This window comes from Columba livia, chromosome 10, assembly GCF_036013475.1.
Source record: "Columba livia isolate bColLiv1 breed racing homer chromosome 10, bColLiv1.pat.W.v2, whole genome shotgun sequence".
Lineage (NCBI taxonomy): Eukaryota > Metazoa > Chordata > Aves > Columbiformes > Columbidae > Columba > Columba livia.
In genome coordinates, this window is record NC_088611.1 from 13,074,866 (window position 1) to 13,095,097 (window position 20,232).

General features: G+C 45.7%; 1 protein-coding gene across 39 annotated transcripts in view; it reads left to right on the forward strand.

Moving 5' to 3' along the window:
* The window catches only part of FOXP1 (forkhead box P1), a 383,604-nt gene that overhangs the window by 283,521 nt on the left and 79,851 nt on the right, over window positions 1-20,232 (forward strand). For 3 of the 39 annotated variants that reach the window (XM_065075398.1, XM_065075404.1, XM_065075400.1), the window contains exon 1: window positions 14,195-17,840. The exons of 34 other annotated variants lie outside the window; for them this stretch is intronic. The gene's annotated coding sequence lies outside the window, so the exon portion shown is untranslated. Of the gene's footprint in view, window positions 1-13,706; window positions 13,865-14,194; window positions 17,841-20,232 lie in introns of those variants that run through there. 2 more of the 39 variants (XM_065075397.1, XM_065075399.1) reach the window with 1 other exon arrangement.

Genomic DNA, 20,232 nt, shown 5'->3' on the forward strand with positions numbered 1-20,232 from the left:
TCCTGCATCTCTCTCAGTATCTGCAGGTTTTAAGCAGTTTATTTTAATTTCAGATTTCTAACCCTCCATTGTGAATCGCTGCTGTGCCACTGGCAGCAGCACTTGAGGGGCTATTGTTTGTCTATTCAAAGTGGTGGGAGCACACAGCCAAGCCCTTCGCTTCCCTGAAACCTGACCTTCCTTGATGATATTGCACCCTGCAGATTCGGAGCAGGATAAACATTTTAAAGGACATGAGAAATATCAGATAGGTTATTTTTCATCAGAAAAGCTTGTAGAAATATTCTGCACGACACTTAAAAATAGGAGGAAAAAAGCCATCGTGGCAATAGTTACTTTTCAGTTTGACAGCCATCGAAGATGCTGCCCAAATCAATTAATAGGAGCGTGAATGCCTCCTCGTGATTAACCATGCTAACCCTTGAGCAGAAAATCAGTGAAGTCTCAGTGTAGTGAATGATGTCTCTGCTGATTTCACCGTAGTTTAGCGATGGCAATGATTTTGGTGCTATTAGGAGCAGACCCATCCTGGACAGTCTCCCAGTCTGTGGTGTTTGGAAGTTGCCCCAAAGTCTCAGGGATTTCTCTCTGGAATAGGAGCATTAATATAATGCAGAACATAGTTCAGATATTTTAAATCATGTTGTCCACAAGTGGCACTACCAGGAAAGGTATGTTTATGACTTCCATCACTGTTATTTTTTACTTGGGCTTGTTGCTTGGAAAGTGTGCTCATTTTGAGTCCTTCGCTCAGCTGTGTCTACCCAGAAGAAAAACAAACCCATTTCTTCTGGGAGAGCCGGGCAGTGCACACATCAGAGCAGCAGGGCCAGCTGCGAAAATGCAGCGTCGCTTTGTTGCTAATTCTGCAGGAGTGAGCGAGGGGACCACCCTGCCTTAAAAAAAAAGAAAAACAAAACAGAACAAACCACCAGCAAAACAAAACACTTTCTGTGTGCAACTTTGATTTTGCTGAAAAAAGCAAACTAAAAAAGGCAGCAAACAGGCTTATTGCTTGCACAGGATGCTATAATAATTACTGGGGCAGTTTTTCCATTCCTGGTTGCTTTTGCCTCACACCTGTAGGAGGCCTGTTCTTTTGCTTCTGTGCTTCAGCACCAAAGTGCTTTTATTTGAAAACACGAGGAAATTCAATTTCCTAACACGCCTCTCAAGTCAGGGCAGTTACGGCAATAGAAGAGTTGCAAATGGCTCATGTGTGAACAGTTTAGGATGGAGCTGTTGGTCGGGGCCATGCTGAGGTGCGGGAGAGGGAAGATAATTGTAAACGTTCTTGTGGGGATCTGATTGACAGCTTATTGTCTGCAGGCTGTTGAGTGAAGAATAGGAAATGAGTTAAGTGTAGGGATCTGGCAGGCTGCAGGCGCTCCTGATGGCAATGCACCTGGGGCTCCCAAACCAGCCCCAGGCACCACAGCACCCCCTTTTCTGAGGCACCCCCAAAGGGACACCCCCTGGTTGGTGCAAAACCTGTGTGAGGTGAGGCTGTGTCTTGTTTGCTGCTGCCTGGTTGTCAGGGGGGCTTGGAGGAGTCTCAGCCCCCAGGGTCAGTGTGTTGGGGTGACCCCGTTTTGTCTGCGATGCATTTCCAACCTGTTAAGGTGGGGGGACAGCAGGGACATCGCACAGCACTGGTGGGTGTCCACGGTCCGTAAGAAGGAAACGTCTTCTCCCCTGGCTCAATAGATCTGTTAACATGAGGTCTCTCTGAGAGTTTTACAGTATCATCAGGTCTGGGGCAAGTTGAGTGTGTTTTGAAGTTTTCATTATCCCACCTTGTTCTGTGGAGTGATGCACGCCCTTGGGTCTGGGCGCCAGTGAGAAGCCCCTGATGAGCGATTAAATGTTATAGAACTGCATGTGCTAAAAACAGAAATACGTTTTAAAAAATACTCCTCCCCCACAACCTCACTATCTGTATTTTTTTTTTTAATCTCCTTGCCTATGTGCATTAAAAAAAAAAAAAAAAAACTAAAAAAAAAATCCCAGCTTTGCATTGTCAGTGCAGGCTTTGGAGCCAGATTGTACTACAGAGCACACTGATGTGTCTTCCCCTGAGGTATGGAAAGATCTATGTGTGCTAAGCAGGTGTTTTCGTTTGTTTAATTGGAGCTGAGTTTAGCACAATATTACAGATAAATGAATTACACATGTTCAGTAATTCATAGAAAGTGATCGTTGTTTTGCTTAGGCACTTGTCTTCACATCCAGGTTTGCAGAGATAGCGTGCTGGCAAATGTGGACAAAGGCCTTTTAAAAACAAAAAATGGTGTGTACATGAGGAGAGCCTGGTGTCTGGTTGCTAAAACAGCAATAACTATTTTGTCTTTGTTTAAATTGTAGCATTTTAAATTTAAAGAGTATCCTGTTTTGACAAACTACAAAACCACAGGTCTGAAAAAGACACGCATGAGGCCTGTGTCAGTCGTCAGTGGCATCTCCGGGCAGGAAGCTTTGGGGTGACACAGCCGGCGGTGATGGCACCGGGGATGGAGACCCCCGGGAAGCACCCGCAGGGCTCCTCTGGCACGCCGCACCCAGAGGAGCCGGTTGCATGCGCGTTGCTTGGCAAGACAACAACTGGCTTGCTTCTACTGGTGTTTTTTATTTATTATTAGTCACTTTTTCCATCCTTTTTTAATTTTTTTTTTTTTTAATTCTTTTTAAATGGGGTTTCCTGGGTGCAAGCTGCTCCCCTCCTCACAGAGGTGCTGAGGAACCACCAGCAGGTCCGGCAGCAGTGGGACGGGAGCCGTGGATCCCAGCAAAGCCCCCGGCCGGGGGCAGCAGGGGTGACGTGCTCGCTCCCCCCGAGCAGCACCAAGTGAGACCCCACCGGGCAGCTTGGGGGTGCTGCCTTCCAAAGGACGAGAAAAACCGGCCGCTCCTTACAGCTTCCCTCCTGGCTTTGAGTAGTCCCAGCCCTTGGCCAGCTTCCAAATGGATAATTACATTCAACTTACCCAAATTTCCTCTGCAGATTCAATTGTAAACTATTTTCTCGCTCTCTCCTGCCAGTGTTGTATATAACTGTGCTGCGCAGCATTAAACAACTGTCATGCGCAGCTCCAGAGCCTGTTTTAGGCACAAAAAGTAAAAGGTTGTATCAAAACTTGGGCTGAACTTTAGAGGGAGTGTTGTTTGTGCCTTTTCAGTTTGTGAAGTACTTTGGAGCGAGCTTTTGGATTAAAGGTGTGGTTGGTGCGTAAGTCACGATTATTAGTGGATGGCGCCAGCACTTGAGGCTGATTGTGAAAAGTGACTTATCCAGGGACGTCCTTTCTTATGGATGTGTTCTCATATTAGTAATTGAAATTAAGGTTGTTTAGCTGCATTCCTCATTCATCTAGGAATTTGTTAATGCATCATGTGTAGAGATGCTGTGCATATTCCTTCCCACCCCCTGGTGCTGGCTTCCCACCCCTCTCCTGCCAGAGCACTCCCTTCCATGGGCTACAACAGGAGGGTCTTGTATGGCAAGAGCTGCACTGACAGAGAAACCAGCAGCCCGTATCCACATGGGTTCCTGTATAAAGCTGTGCCTAGCAAAGCCTGCGTCCTAGGATGTGATCCAGGCAGCAGATCTCAGTGCAGCAGCGTGTCCTTCTGAAGGAAGCCAAAGGCACGTGGGGAAGTGGTGTGTGATCTGGGAAGTGCTCCTGCATCCTCCACGTTAGATGTAGCCACCGCTGTAAATCACAGTTGAAAGTGAGTTGGAAGTTTTTGAAGCTGTAGTTGCTTGTTTGAGGCTTTTCCTGCTGCACGTGTCGGGATGGGATTGTTCTACGGGAGGCTCCTGGGAATTAATGTGTGTCCAAACCCAGCCGCAATCTCGGAATGTTTGTGGCGGTGTAATCTATAAACTTTTAATTATATATATAGCTGTGTAAATAGCTTGAAATTTCTTTAAACTCTTTGTTCACGAGTGTGTATTAAAAAGTGCCCATCCCACATGCACACACACACCCTTTTCCTTCCTTCCTTCCTCGTTTTACACCCACTTCCAGCAAGGCTTTGGCTCGTGGCATCCTTCCTTGTGCCGGGAGCCGTGGCCGGAGCTCCCCGCAGGGCTGGCCTGGCCAGGGGCTCCGTGGTCCATCCATCCCCTGCTCTGCCATCCTCTCAGCATGTGTCCTGTGCCAGAGGAGGGTGCAGAAGCTTTTGGCTCTGTGTGGGTTTCCCACCTGATGTGCAGCCCATTTGGGAGGCTGATTCTGCAGCTTCAGACATTTTAATGAGATGCAAATTGTTTGTGATGCTGCCTTATTAAATGTATTGTAATTTTTAAATCATTTGCTTGTTAATTGTATTTAAATAGCTGCCACTTAGACAAGCAGAAAGTTTCCATAAAGATAAATTGTTTTTTCTTTTTACTATGTTTGAAAGTGGCCCCAGTGACCTCTCTGGGCTGCTTTGATACAGCACTTTCCAAATGGAAGCGTGCCCTGGCTGTGCTCACCTTCTGGTCCGCATCCTTTTCCCCAAAGAAGAAATACTCACCCTGTTACCTTTCTTCTAGGAAACCGCAGTCCCTTGAGCAGGTAGCACAGCAGGGAGGTGTGGGAGTTATAGAGCAGATCACTCACTTTTCCCCTCTTCAGCCCAGTCGGATCAGCCTAGGTCGGATTTTGGGCTGTGTGTGATGTGGATGCTGCAATTCTGGTGTAGATGGGATTTGAAAGGGTCCCCAAGATTTGGGGGGTGCTTTATATCTTTTGGGCCCTTTCAAATTCCCAGCCCATTTTTATGTCAATGCATGTCTGCTGGGCTGCCAGGGCAAGGTCACCTGTCCCAGCACCTTCAAGGCTCTGTCTTGTGCATGTTGAAATAAATGGCAAAGTTTCTCTTGGCTCCAGATATTTCATATCTGTTCGTTCTTCTTCCATTGGCTGGAGGGGTTCACCTTGCTCCTGACTCTTGTGTTCCAGCTCCTCCTTCATCAGGGCTGGACACTTGTCTGAAATCTGCCTTGTTTCCCCAGTGGCATTTCATATTCCCTTTGTTTCCATTTGCATCTTTGTTGTGCAGCAGGATCAGTAATAATAGTTAATAATTAGCAGTTCAATAGCACTCTTCACCTTCAAAGCAATTTTAGGCATTAAATCACTGCAGCTCTGCTGGCCATATTACAATATTGACTTGTTACTTCACCAGTGTCACCGAGGCAGCAAGAGCTGCATTTTTATGGAGGCCAAAATGGGGTCATTTTTTTTAGAGTACAAAATTGGCCCAAAAAAAAAAAATTCTCTTAGGCTGACACTTTGCCAAATTTCAGCATAGAGCCAATTTTTAAAGCTGAGTAATAAACACCTGAAAAGTTCTGGTTTATAATGGCAGTGCTGAAAAGCCATTAAATGAATGGCTCTGCTACAACGCAAGAAAACCCTCTTAAACTGTCAAAAAACCTGTAAAAGCTGGACAGAGGCTTAGCAAACGTCAGCTTTGCCTTTGAGCCTGGAGCGGAGGGATGCAAACTGGTGGGGATGGGTAGGGCAGATCATTAGGGGTGTCCCTTCTCTGTGGTGGCAAAATGATCCTTTCCCAGGGATGTGGTAGAGCAAGGTGAGCATCCCATCCCAGGTGAGCAGGTCTCCCCAGCCACTGGGGAGAGGGAGAGCAAGGAGGAGTGATGGGGATGGAGCTCCAGGGGAGAAGAGAGCAGAATTTGTGGCCAAGTGAGCGGGGCCTTGAGCAAAGAAGGAGTCAGGAGATGCAAAGGTGGTAGAGGAAGCTTCGGGGGAAATGGTGTGAGAAGGAGCAGCATGGTGAAAAGCCCTGGAGAAGCCCAGCTTGACTTGTTTTCTCCTGAGCCCAAAGGACTTATTTCTGCACAGATTTTCAAGGAGGTGAGGGCAGCTCCGCTTCCTTGTGCTTGTGACCTGCATCTCGCTGGCACACACTGGTGCAAGTGCTGCATCCCCAGTGAGCATTGTAGGTGCAGATGGCTGAGAGTCAGGTACCAAAACCACCTCCCTGAGGGACCACCAGCCCCTGATCAGCTCGGACCCTCTTCCCTTCCCAGCACGGGGTCTGCTGGCGGAAGGTGCCGCTGGGAAGCCGAGCTGTAAAAGCAGCGTAGTAAAAGAGCAAATTGACCAGTAAAAGAAATCAGTAAATGAAGGGAACAGCTATTAATGTGCCAAGCCAAGATGTGTAATTATACCCTAGGACTTTTCCAAACTAATACATGTTAAAGGTGTAAACCTATTAAAGGAGAGATTTTTCTGTACAGAGAACTTATGTAGATAGAAGGATTTACACTGTATTTTATTCTTGTATTATAAGGTATAAGGAACATTTGAGCAAATGCAGTCATTCCTATTATTACAATATCATACATTTTTCATACCATTTTATGCTGTTCTTCAAAAACTTTGGCACTAATTCTCTTTATATTGTTAGGAATTTTCTTTTAAAAACAGAATTCTTTTTCTCAAATAGTTAATTAGATTTTGAACTTCAAATACGGTACTTATTTTTTTTCCTTCCAAGAATAGGGGTGTTAGATCCATTGTGCTGGCCAAATTACAGTTTGGATAGTTAAATTCTCTCTGCTTAATCACCCTGCAATTTCATTTGAGTGAAGGATTTGGTGCCTCAGGTGTCCTGAATTCCTCCAGAGCTCTATATGGCAAAGTTGCTGCCACCATCCATCCCAGAAGTGGCTGCATTTGATAGCAGAGAATTGTCATCTGCTTCCCGAGCGTAAATAACAGTTTCACTCACAGACGTGGATTTTTGTAGTATTCCTCTGTTGTTACACTTTGCAGCGAGTTTGTGCTTTTCCAACCCAAGCAGCCCTGCCCCAAGTCTTCAGGCACTTCTGAGAGATTTCTCTTGTGATGGGAAAACAAATTTGTAGTAAGGGGCCCCAGACAAATCCCTTTGTTTGTTCACCCTTTGCCATGATAGGTGCAGTAAAGAAGTGGGTCCTGGCTGCCCCGCCGCATCCCCTTCGCTGCTTTTCGGTGTCATCCTTTTTCTTGTTGCTCAGATGGGAGAAAAGAATTGGGACAAGCAGCAGTGGGATTTGGATAGGAAACATCCATGGGTCATAATGCTGGACTGCAGACAGGAGCCCCCTTTGCCTGGGGAAGAGGGGTGAGATGGGAGGCCCCTGTCCTTGAGCTCAGTTTGGGCCCGGTTTATTTGGGAAGAAGTGATGGATCGTGGCATTGCGCTGTGAAGGGCTGGAGTGGAAGTACAAAGGGAAGCCCCAAAGCACACAGCCAGCCCTGCTTAGTGCCACACAAAGGGCTCTGAGCCGGTCAGATGACCCCAAGGGATCTGAGAGCAAAGTCCCGTTAGTTGTGTTTGCTTAGCCCGTACAGCTGGCTGTTTCTTGTCCATGTGAAACCAGACGTGCACCATCAACATGACTGACATGGCCAAAGGCCAGGGGGTGGCCGTGCCAAAGCTGGGTCTGCTCCTGCCCTGCAGCTTGCCACCAGCTTCTCCTCCCCTCCTGTGCCCCGTCTTGCCAGGCTGAAGGAGGGGATGCGCCTGACCCAGAGACAGCGAGGAGGAGATGCACCCATGTGGAGGCCTCCATCACTATGCCCTGCTTTCGAAAGAGCTTTTTGTCCATATACAGGAGAAGCTGGGATGATAACCTTCAGTAGCTCCTCCTGGTAGTTCAGCCCTGCCTTGCAGCATACTTGGAGAGCCTGGTGTGGCAACCAGACTCAGCTCAGAGGCAGAGGACTGCTCTGTGTCCTCCTGCCTGCAGGAAGTCTTCTTGGCTTTAGCACTGTTTGCCAGATTTGCAAAACACTCTGTTCTGCTGCTTTTTGGCATTTTGGAGGTGCATTTGATTCCTGGAGCCGTGGTGCCGCCCATTTGCTCTAGCAGGAGCAGAGATATCCTGGTGCATCCTTCCCCATGTAGCATCAGCAGTGCTGCAGCTTTTCTGTCTGCTCCTGTCTAACCATGAGGGCTGTTGCCTAAACACCTCTTTGGGAAATAATTTGAGTTGTTTTGTTGCATGTACAAAGTTAACTGTTTTCCTCTTTAAAGAAAAGATGAGCAAAAGCTCTTCCCATGGGTGCTTCCTTAAAATAAATTGAAAGTATCTTTTGAATGTTGGAGGAAAACTTGGAACTATGAGCCAGCTAAATATACTGTATCATGAAACCTTGGGGACCATTGAAATGAGAACAGTGGCCCATTACTGCTAAGAAGGTGTTTTATTGAAAATACTCCGACATGCGTTCCCAACAAAGTGAGTAAAAACCGGCAAGATGCCCAGCGATGATACAGGTTTTTCTCACAGATGAACCAGAATATATAGCTCGGCACTCCTGGGCTGTGTGCAAGTAAGCCGTGTAGCACACCGATAGGTGTTTCTAGGTAAAAGGGCCCATGTTTCATCTGATTTATTTTAAATCTGTGGTTATATGTGTGTACATAGGGGTGTGTGTACGTAAGTTGTGGAAGTAGGCATGTTTTTTTTCAGAAGGGCATTCTTTGCGGTGAGGTGGAGCGTGAAGTCTCCTGATGCCAGAAGCCGATTGCCAGGAGAGGGCAGCGCATCTAACTCGCTGTTTCACACCAGTGGCACCCGCACCAGCCCCAGGTTGGGGTGATCCACCTCAAAAAGCAAAGCTGGGGACACTGGGGCTGCTCCCACCTGCAGTTCCCATCTGCCTGCGCAGGGGCCATGAGCAGGAGAGCGTCTGTCTGGGCTGGCCAGGAGTCCACCGGTTAATACTTAACGGCCAAAATGTGTTTGATTGAGATTTGTTTTGTTGATGTTTCATTCTGCGTGGTGTTGTGTGTTTGTTGTTTTGTTGTTTTTTTCTTACCATGGCAACTTTAACATCATGACAAAACATTTACTCCTCTCTAAGCCATTGCTGTTGTCATGCCCAGTAGGTTATTGTGGTAGGCAGGGGTTGTTCTTTTCAAGTGAAGGTGTTGCCATCTCCTACCAGGTACCACCTCCGGTCTTCCTTGTCCTAGGGTTTTCTCTGTGTGAACACCATGTTTCAACCCATGGCAAAAAAATGAGTTTTTTAATGGCAACTGCAGCATTTCCTCTACTGTACGTGACATAAATGCTATCTCACATAATTAAGGAAAGTAACTGAGAACAGTTAGTGGTGATTACCTTTCAATATATTGTGTACATTGGGGCAGAAAAATAAATTATGAATAATGCCCAAGCATACTCGGAACAATTTGCACACTGTGCTGTGAGTGATGCAGACCTGCTGGTAGGAGAGTGCGCTAATAAATTTTACTTTGTGGCGGAAACAAGAGATTACAGTTTATTAGGAAAAGAGATGGCAATTTATTAAGATCAATCAAATATGAATGCAGAGCAAAAATATTGCTGTTTGTGTTTATTTATCTGGAAGCATGTGGGGTGCAATTATATAAAATTTGTTGTTTACCTGCGATGTTTGATACATTATTAATATTTTTATGTTTAGAGGGAACCATAATTTTACTGAAATGTCTTCCATAACTCCTGCACAATCATATTCATAACTCACCTGAATGTTGACACATCCTGCTGTGTATATATAAATTAACTAGTAACACTGGCATTATAAAATGATGCATTAAATGAAGATGTGAATGGTAATTTAAAGCATGCCATGAAGTGAAATTTAAACCATTGTACAACACTGAGGGGATTTAAAGAGCCTTCTTCGTGCAGAATTTGCAGGGGCAATAAGGAAAATGACAGTTTCACATCAAAAAAAAAGAGCAACAGGGACACAAGCATTACTGAAATGTTAATTGCTTTGCTGTCCTGTTTTGCTAGAGACACCGTCAGCCTAAAAATGACTTTTCTGTCTGAGGATATTTTACAATGAAGGCATTAGCTTGAGAATATTAAAAATGACCCAAAAAAATGTTTACTTTGTCCTTTTTCTCAGCACTTTGTGGGTAATAAGTTTCACCGTTTCCTGTTTAGTCAGTTGTTTTCCCTGTTTGTTTTCGTAGGTCTTTCAAACAGCAACAAGGGCAAACGAAGCATTCTCAAAACAGGAAAATGTGATTTAACCCCACAAAAATGGGCCTGGGGATCCAGGAGCGGGAATAGTACCAGAGATTTTCCCTCAGAACTGCGAAGAGCAGCTTGATTTTAAACGGGGCTGTGTGCCGAGCAGCATAATTTGGCATTCGCCTTTGCCAGGTTTGGCGTTGGCTCCGGCGGGCGGGCTCCTCGGTGAGCAGCGGGGCTGCCCACGGGCAGTGGCACCAAAATTCACCTGAATTGCTCCAGGTTTGTGCTCAGGGATGGCGGAGAAGGATTTGGCCCACCATCTGCTGCCAGACAGCAAAGTGGGACGTATTTGGCCCTGCCTGCCCAGGGGAGCATCCCAAGGACAAGAACAGACGAATTGCTGTCTTAGGTAGAAATTGCCTCATATTGGGTCTAGACATAACATTCTTTAATTTGGGGCAGATTAACTCTGGCTAGAGGAGGCTGCACTGTGTGGGTGTCTTGTCTTTTCTTTCTCCTTGCCCCGCAGGCAGCTGGTGCTTTTTGATAGGCAAGTCCAGGTTTCTGCATGGTTAGGTACCTGCAGAAGTCTGCGAATGACGTGTCCATGTAAAACAATGGCATAACAAAACCGTTTATTCCACCGTATTCATCTTCATTGTAATTCATAGGCTGTTCCTCCGACTTGGACCTTAGAGCCTCGTGTCCATGCTGTATACCAGTGATTATTTTATCAACTAGGTGTTGATACCACCACTTAATATGAGCCAGATCTCATGAGCACTCGGTGCCAGATAGCCACCTAGTCTGCCACGCTCGTTTGCAGTTATTTTTAATTTGTTACTTTATGTGTTCTGTTTTGAACATCCCTGTCTGATTGTCTCTGTCTGTGATGACTCTCCGTAATTTAATGGAATTAAAGTGGGAGTTTATGGTTCTTCTCGGTCTTTTAAAATATTTTGCTGGCTTAGGAATGCATTATATTTCATGGTGACCTTACTTAACAAGTGCTACCATCTCTGTTACTAAGGGAATAGACTGAAGGTTTTAGCCTACAGCAGATGTTGGCTAAGCTTTGCAGGTATGAAGCTTTTATATGAAAGGGTATAAAAAGCTTTAAAAATACGGCTTGCAGGTTCTGTGGCCAGCGCTCAGTGCTTAGACAGCACCTTTCATTTTCAAAGTGTTTTGCAAATATTGGTCTACATAAGATCCTGAAATGAGTAGTGTTATCCCCGTTTTGCAGATGAGGAGGCAGAGGCGTCGGGGCCGTTGACTGCCTTTGAAGTGGTGGGTGTGCAGGCAACTCTACAGCCAGGCCAGAAATTTTGCAAACTGAGCCCTCAGAGAGAGAGGCATCCTCAGTGTGATAGATGTTTTTCAAAACAAAACAGAACAAAAAGCAACAAAAATGTCTAGATGACTTTTCCCTAAGGCTGGGAAGAATTGTCAGTGCCAAAGCCAGCACTGTGCTTTTGCTTTGCATGTAACTCACAGACCTGTTCTTTTTCTTTGCCCGTGGAAAGAAGATAAATGCCTTGTACGAAGTTGTAGGCTTCATTGAGTCCCCTTTTTTATAAATGCAGTAAGTCAGAGCTTGGTCCAAAGACATGCGAGCAGCCAGCAGTCAGGGCAGAAGGAGGGCACTGGGCTTTCGTTGAGCTGTGTGTGCCTGGGTATGGCAGTATTGGAAAATACAGGATGTTTCAAAATGATAGACACGGTTTGAAATCACTGTCTCTGCGATTGGGTCCGTCTTTGTGAAACACCCTGTAAGAACTGAAGATGTGAGTTAATAGGATTGAGGGTCGTGTGTGCGTGTGAGAAGTTTGTGCTGTGGAAGCGAGTTAGATGGGATGATTTCCGAACTGGGGTCTGTGGAGCATCCCATGACTGGTGTGCACAGACTGCCCGGGCGTGCAGCCCCCTGTGTGTTTCAGCTGTGCAGTTACTAAGGGTGCGTTTTAAATGCACAGAACTGTTTTCTACCGATGCTCTTGTGCCATGAGTGCAGCTGGGGATGCTGCGACCGTGATGCTTTTTGCAGATGCAGTGGGTCCGTAAGAGAAACAGTTGAAAAGTTTGTCTGTGTGTTCTGTAATATATTCCCCAAAGCAATTTTATTTCCTCGAGATTACTTTGAAGTCCAGGACAGGAAGGATTCTCTTAAGCGCAGGTGATAATTATTGCTAGATCATTGCATGCATTACCGGGTTATGTTGTTATTGACAGTCCAGCGTGTTGGAGCGTGGGTGTGTTACTTATTGCTTGAACTGCATACATATAATACTTACAAATACCGGCTGTTTCCCTGCCCTTTATGTGCTGACCTGCTCGGTGCCTGTGTGCCCCTTTAAGAGGCAGGCGCTTTCTGATTCATGTAGGCTGTTTCTGGCAGATTTAGGGTCTTGCAAAAGATGCCCTTAGTCCCTTATTAAATATTCATAAGAAGGTGGGGTCACATTTTTGTGACCTGAAAAAAATCCCATTAATAAATTTGTTATCTGACATGCAAACACTTCAGGGTGGAAAGCAATCCGTATCACATCCCATTTAACATCAGATCACAAGTTGTCAGTAAATTGGGTCCTTTGTCTTTGCTTCTTGTGAGGTTCTTCAGCAGCAGAACTAATGGGGCTATTGTCTGGCAGCCCTCGACTCCTGCAAATAAAGTACAGTTCTGCCTGGAAACCGTGTCAGGGCGGCTTTGGTCTTTTCAGTAACTTGCACGTGAAGTAACTATCTGCGTCAATTTTGTCTTCAGAAACTATGTGAAAATATTTTAAAAAATTAAATTGAAATGGCAGGAGAGATTTTTACCAGGTAGTACTGTCTGAGATGAAGTAGATAGTAGCTTTTTGGGCGAGAGAAATTAGGGTACTGGGGCCGTGGCAGTGCCTGGGTGAGAGACAGCGCAGTGACAGGGTCGTGTCTGTGTGTTACAGTCTGGGGGCCACGAAAAGTTGTTTCTTTGAGCTCCCCCGCAGGAGAGTTGGCAGAAGCTGTTTCTGAGCGATGTGAAACCGCTGATGGTACCGAGGTGCCGCAGAGCCAGACACCAGGGTTCGCTTCCACCAAACCCGGGGGCTCGGCCGCCTTCAGAACAGGTGGTGGTGGCTGGTGCCGGCAGAGGAGCCCCTGGCTGGGGGTGTGTCCGAGCATCCCCTTGGTGTCTCTGAGCATCCCCCTTGTCTGTGAACACCCCTCGGTGTATCTGGGCATCCTCCCCCTGTATCTGGGCATCCCCCTGTCTCTGACCGGTCCCCCTCTCTTGCTGAAGGGAGATCAGCACACGGGGTCCCGTTCGCAGGCCGGGCGCACCAGTCTGCTTGGTGCAAACTCCTGTTAGAAGCTTCTTGTGGTTGTGTGGCGTTTTTTTAAAATTATTATTTTCCGATATTAAGCTGTGGGGAAAGGCGAGTAAAAGCCACTTCTCACTGGAGAAGAGAAAGTTAGAGTGGAAGGAGGGACCGACTCTCCTTCCCCGCGCCGTGCCGGCAGCTCGGTGCCGGCTGACACTTCCCCCCGCCCCGGGCTGGCACCCACCCCCGCAAAACAGATTGATTTCGGGGAGGGGGGCGGCTGTTAACCACCCGGGCGGTGGGGACGGTCGGAGGGCGCGGCGGCGGCGGCAGCAGCAGCAGCAGGAGGAGGAGGAGGAGGAGGAAGGGGGGGCCGGGCCCGCGGGGCGCCCCGTTCCGGGGCGGGGTGTGCGCGGCGGCGCAGGGCGGGGCCGCGCGGGTGGCGGCGCGCGGCGGCGGCAGCCCGCGAGCAGCGCGCGCCCCGGCCACTCCGCCCGCGGAGGCTCCGCACCGCTCCGCACCGCTCCGCGCCGCCCGCGCGCTCCATGGCCCCGCGCGCCGCGCACCGCTCGCCGCCGCCCAGGTGGGTGCCCTGCGAAGGGTGGGGGGGACGGGCCCGGTCCCCAACTGGCGGAAAGAGGCCGGGGAAGCCGGAGGATGCTCCAGCCTCGGCCGCTCCCGTCGGGGCGCGAGTTTGCTGGGCCGGTTCCGCGGGGTCCGCGCTCGCCTGTGGGGGGAGGGAGGTGCGGTGTGCGCGCTTCGCAACTCGCCGGAGGGTTTGGGAAGTGATGAGTTCTGTGTTCTTGCCCGTCTTTTGTTCTGACAGTTTGGGTGCGCGGAGCCGGCCGGGCAGTTTTTACTTCCGTGCTGTAGTTTTGAAGAGCAGAGAGGAAGGAGGGAAAGTGCCCAGGGCCGGGTAGAATACTTTGTCAGGTTTAAATGTCAGGAAGCGGGATTGCTGAATGGGTTCACCAGTCAATTTACCGGAGGAAAATTAAGTGAGTGAGCTTTGTTTTTGACATTGACTGGTGTTATGAACCCCAGCGAAATAAACGTAACGGGACCTAAACGCAGCTGAGTTAAGTGTCAACCCTGCCAGCCTGGTTCTCAGTGCAAACGAGACGGTTTTTCTGGGGTGGCGGTGGGGCGGAGGGAACCCTTAGGAAGTGGGTGGTAAGTTTAGAGCAAAGTGCACATACACTCTTCCTCTTTGGAATTAACTCCTTCAAAGCCAGCTCGCTTCACAAAACACCGAGGGTTTCGACTTGTCCTTGTGCTGGTGGTCGGGAAAAGCCACTCGATAAGGCGACACAGTCACCGCGGTGCGTGTGCCGGCGTTCGAAGTGCTACCATCTTATATTTTTAAATAAAAACAACTTTGGTGGCAGGAAATGTGAATCATTCGGGGTGACTAAGATCTGTTTATGAAAACGAAATGGTTGGATTTATTCTAGCAAGGAGTGTTGAATTGCAAACTACAATAAATCGCTGAAGTTTATTTCTAATAAAAAGTGACTTACGCAGGCTAGTTTGCCTTTTATAAATAAACGGAAATGTTAAAGTCTTTTTCATTTAGATCAGGGCTGATTTTCATGCCTGATGCTCCCGGGCCCGATCCTGGAATGACTTGTGCATGTGCAATAGCTATAATAGGAGAGGAGCCTCTCTCCCTCTCTCTCCTGAAGCAGTAAGCGCTCTGCCTGCTAAATTACTATTTGCTGGATTGGGCCCCTCGTAAGTATGTTTACTGTGTGGAGCTTTCAGACATCTTTACATCAAGTTAAAAAGCAATGCTATTTGCTTCTCTCTATCTTAAAAGTCACAGCTAAAAGACACGTTTATGCGTGAATGTGTCATTAGAGCGTGCTTCTGTCTGGTTAAGAAATGGCTTTTGTTGATTGTGTATTTATTGCAGTAGCAGCTTAGGAAGTCTCTAAAAGCGGGCACTCTCCTCACAGCCAGCGGAAAATCTGCTGTCAGAGGCTTTCAGTGATCTCCTGTGACTACTTCCAAAAAATTTCATTGATAAGGCTGCAGAGATGAAACCCAAATCCTTCCTAAACAGAGTAGCTGCCTTGGCCTAGACTGCAATAGAGCTGAACTGCAAACTGATTGGTCTGACACTTTATAATCAAAGTTGATTTATTGTTCATTAGTAGTGCATTAGCCCTTTCAGGCAAGACAGTTATTTGTGTAGTGGCCTGTCAAACAAAAGACCGCTAGCACCTGTCACTTCTAAACCATGAGATAAGCGAGCAGATATTAAGATAATGCAGATAGAAATGCACTGGAATGAGGTAAAGTTCTAGCAATTTCTCTGTAAGAAGTATTGTTTTATTTAACGTGCTCATGTTCGGCATGTAGAGGAACTGGACTGTAGAGCAAAGGACCATCAGGAGGAGGAGGAGGTCTAGCCGTGAACTGGACATGTGTGGTTTCAGAGCACATCCGAGGTGAGGAGACAGCTGGGGCAGATAATGAATGGGAAGAGCCAGTCGCTCATGGAAGATGTAAATGCTGTTTTGGTAGCCTTTATTTAATTTTGTTTGATTTTAGTTTTAGTGTGAGAGGAAGATTGAGGTACTTTTCGTGTTTTGTCCCTGACTCCTTCCTCCTCTTCCCAATGGACAGATGTCATGAAATGATGCTCTTACTGGCAGGGGTTAATTATATGAAAACTTGATGACATCACGGCAGAGCTGTGAGAATGTCAAAATACATCTGCTGCCATATTCAGACATATTGCTCTCCCTCCTCTCCCCCTATATCAGCTCCCCTCCCCTTCTCAAAAGGGAATGATCTCATGACATAAAACAGAAAACAACACAAGTGTCAAAAGAAAACAAAATTAGTGAACTTTTGTCTGCCACCATAGAAACGAGGATTAACTTATGTTATTCCAGAGCATGGAATGGAGACTATCTGCATGAGGATATATAGTGTATTGTCTTCTGTGAATTTTCATTTGACAGGGATTTTGGAGGCTGTGATCTTAATTAAATCTCAACTGACTCAAATAATGCATCTAAAGGCATGCAGTGTTGCGTAACCTTGCTGAGTTGGTAAACCATAAATCATCAGAAAGCTTATGATAGGAAGGGCTGCTTTGAACATTTTTTTGTTTGCTACAGTTGTTTTTTTCTTTTGGTCTTGTTTAACATACACTGTACTGTGCCCTCCCTTTTTCAAGCAGCATAGCTTTTGCTTTGAAAAAAAAGAACAAGCTCTCAGGCATGCTCTGACCAGTCACTCAGCTGAACTAAAGAGAAGTCATAAATATTATGGGATTGACAGGGAAGAAATGAAATCCCAGCGCTGGCTTTCTGGGGGTCTCACTGCTCATAGGAAGCTGTGGGTGCCTCATGTTCTTCTCCAGCTGGGTTGAGCCCTCTGCACATTTTAAAAGTGTAACTCTGAGCTCCACGCTGAAATTTATGCTGGGGGTAAACAGTTATCAGAGAGCACTGTGGATAACGCATCGCCCCCGGGTTGCGCTGGGTCACAGATGGATTACTGTGCTAATGGACGGTGGGCTTTGACGTCTGCGCAAGTTGAGTTGACTTCAGTTGTGTGCAAGGAAGAAAAGGGTTGCAGAAGTTGTGTGGAGAAGGGTAAAGGGGATTTTTAGGCACTGAAAATGGTGTAGGGCAGTCAGAGCGATTTCTCACGCAGCATTTTAACCTGGCAATGCTCAAGAATTGTGTTGTTTTTAAAATACTGAAGCTAAACAAATTACTACTTCAGTGTAAAGTGCTTTGCGTTCTGAATTTGTGATTGTGTGCCCTGGGCAGCTGAAGGAAACGTAAGGGGAGAAGGATTTTTGCATTCAAAAGTTTAAGGAGTTGCAAAGCTCTTGTGCTTTCTTACCCTGTATTTCTTAGTCATTTTAGAGCTGCTGTAGACAAACCTAAGCTGGAAGGACACAGCACTTGGATTTACTTTATTCAAATGTTTCCTGGTAGCAAGATAACTTACTGATGTTGTTTTCTCCCTTCTTTGCAAGGGAAAAGCGGTAGCAGGGGTAGTTTTATCAACACCTGCAGAACTAGATTGTGGGAAAGTCCTGACACCATAAGCTAAATTTGTTATTGTTTGGTGAAAGGCTTGGCTGGTTTTGAGCAGTTTGTTTGTTTTATTGAAAGCAGAACTGCTTTACTGGAAACTACTTTGCTGTAGTTCAGTTAAAATGTCCTGTACTGTTTTGTTTTTATAAGGTGCTTACTTGCTCAGCTTCACTTTCCAGTTATAAGGAAAGGGGGGAAAAAAACCACATCATGCAGTCATCTGCAGATCTAAAGTGGCCGTGTAGAGAGATGGAGGAGAGAAGCAGCACTGGCAAATATCTCTCCCCTAGCCTCTTTTTTTTGTCCCCCCTGCTTTATTTATTTTATTTTTCTTTTTAACCTTTCCAGCACAGTTTCCTCTGCTAGCGAGAGGATCTGTAGTTGGCAGTGAAGTTGAATGAATGTTAGAAAACCTAGACGGAATATTGAACAAATAAATGGAATTGCTAATTGTTCTCTGCGCTAGTTTCGGATGGATTTGCCTTCATTGATTAGGTAAGATGCTCTGTTATTTGGGAGGGACAACACCCCCTCCTCTCCAAACTGACAACGGGTTTTAATTTTTAAGCTTTATCTTGCCCTTAAATCTGAAACATCATTGTTCAAATAACTGAGAACAAGGTAAACCAACAACATCAAAAAGGTCGGCTTCTGTGATTTCTCAAGGGCTTGTTATTTTGTACTTTCCAATTCTATTTGATGTCTTGACAAAACAAGATGACACAAGGGAGAATACATTAAATTTTGATTTTCATCTAACCTGTTACAGTAGTGGCAGCTTAATTTCTTTTACTTTTTACCGAAGAAGGCTTTTTGCACAATTACTCTAATTGCCACGCCACTTTATGAGAAGGTCTCTTTACAGGTTTCCCATTTGCCTTGATTTTTCGAGGCATTTTTTTGAACGTGCTTTGACCTTTAACACGGCGAGCTTGCTGGTTGGAGTGTGTCTTCATTAGAAGTAAATCAGTGAATGGCAAGATTGTCAAAGAAGCAACTGATGTTTTCTCATTAGAATCTAATTTGCACCGTTGTGCTTAGCTGTGATGTTCAGCTGTAGGTGTCTGCCATAGGTGTGAAAAACCGCACATTTTAAGCAAATAAAGTTTACAGCTGTTATAAAGGCTACGGTTGCAACCGGAGTGGCAAAGCCTAACTGTGCATTTAAGCAGAGCTCTGGTTTTTAATGGGAAATAAACATCGTGATTTAACCAGGTGAATATTTTTTAAGAGCTCACTAATTTTTTCAGCTGGCCGGCACAGTACGTGTCTTGTCAGACACCCGGGTTTGCGGAGCAGGCAGCGGAGCCTTTGACTCTTGCTGGAGAAAATACTCGGGGAGTGGAGAGAGGGCTCGTCCTTCCCTAGAAATCTGTCGGGAGTTGCAGTTCTTAAGAATTTGACATGGGGGGGGGAAAAAAGTCCCTCTGTATAACACTTCCTTTTTGCTCGCCTGAAATTCCAGGCATATTAGATGTTGCCGGTTCAGTCACAGTCTTTTATTATTTAATTAAGCTCTCCTTAATGTATTAATGAACTAATACACAAATGTAAGGAATCTGACATGAGAATCATTCTCAGTATATTAAGGGTGTTTGGGAGAGAGAGGGTTTCAAGGCGTTTCCAAGGGCTTTAGGGGTATTTTGGATGTTTCTAAGCAGGATTGCTTTTGGTTTATTTGAGGCTTTTTGGCAGAATATGTTGATCTAACATTTCCTTTCCTAAACTCTAGATTTTTATTATTATTATTATTATTATTTTTTTAACTGGATCATTATAAAACATCCCCACTGTTTGGAACCACGTATAGCAGGTTGTAATTTTTTCTTTCATGCTGCAGTGGGAAACAAAACCAATAAGTTTTTTAAAATATGAAAAATGATGATGATAATCTCAAGGCTGAAATCTCACTCAGCTTATTAAATGAGTATTTGGTTGTGTGTGTTCCAGTTTAGTCTCTATTTGACAAATGTTAGATGTAGAAGGGATTTAATTTATGTAAACTTTATATTTTTATGCAAATTAAATGGGTATTTATTACAGCAGAAACAATTATCCTGGCACTTAGTGAGAAACCTGGTATGCATGAGAAATGGTAGATAAGATCAGATGTTTCATTCTGTAAACAAATATGAAAATATTCCCGTTTTTCCTTAGCTGGGAGAGAATACAGAGGACAGCAGACATGCTGACCTGCCGGGGAATGTCAGCGTAACCCATCGTGCTGCTGTCCCTGGGTCAGAGGGAGATCTTCTCTCCTGATAAAATATGATAAACAAAATTATAATAAAATGCTAATTTAATTTTAAAGATAATTCCCCCCCCCCCCCCCCCCCGCCTTTAATAGGGAGTTGTATTGTTACAGAGAGAACAGTTATGCTAATGACAGACTACTTAGCTGATTTTACATTAATATAATAAACATTACCTGTCTTAATGCGTTGAACTGTATTATGGCAAAACAACTAAGGCTAAAAGTGAGATTCCATTTTGCATAATGAAGCATAATTCTGCGCGAATAATTCTAACAGCGGCGGGGTTCTGTTGTTATTTTGGAGGATGCGCTACCGTGCCGGAAACGTTTTAGTGTCGGGATGGACGTGGGTCCTGCCTTCAGCATTTGTTATTTAGCTGGGCTCTGCTCTGGCTTGTGGCACCGTGCTGCTGTTTGCCGGTGTATCGGAGCTTTATCTTCTCCTGTGGCACAAGCAAAGCTGTTCTGCATTGTTTCGGCTGAGATTTTTTTTACATTTTAAACGTATTGCACATAATAGCTTTCCAATAAGACAGCTCAGATTAATTTTGTTTGTTTTTTTTCCTAGCCGTATCTATTTTTATTTGCAGCCTGGTATTTATAACTGTTCCTGAGAGACTTGTTTTTCTCTGT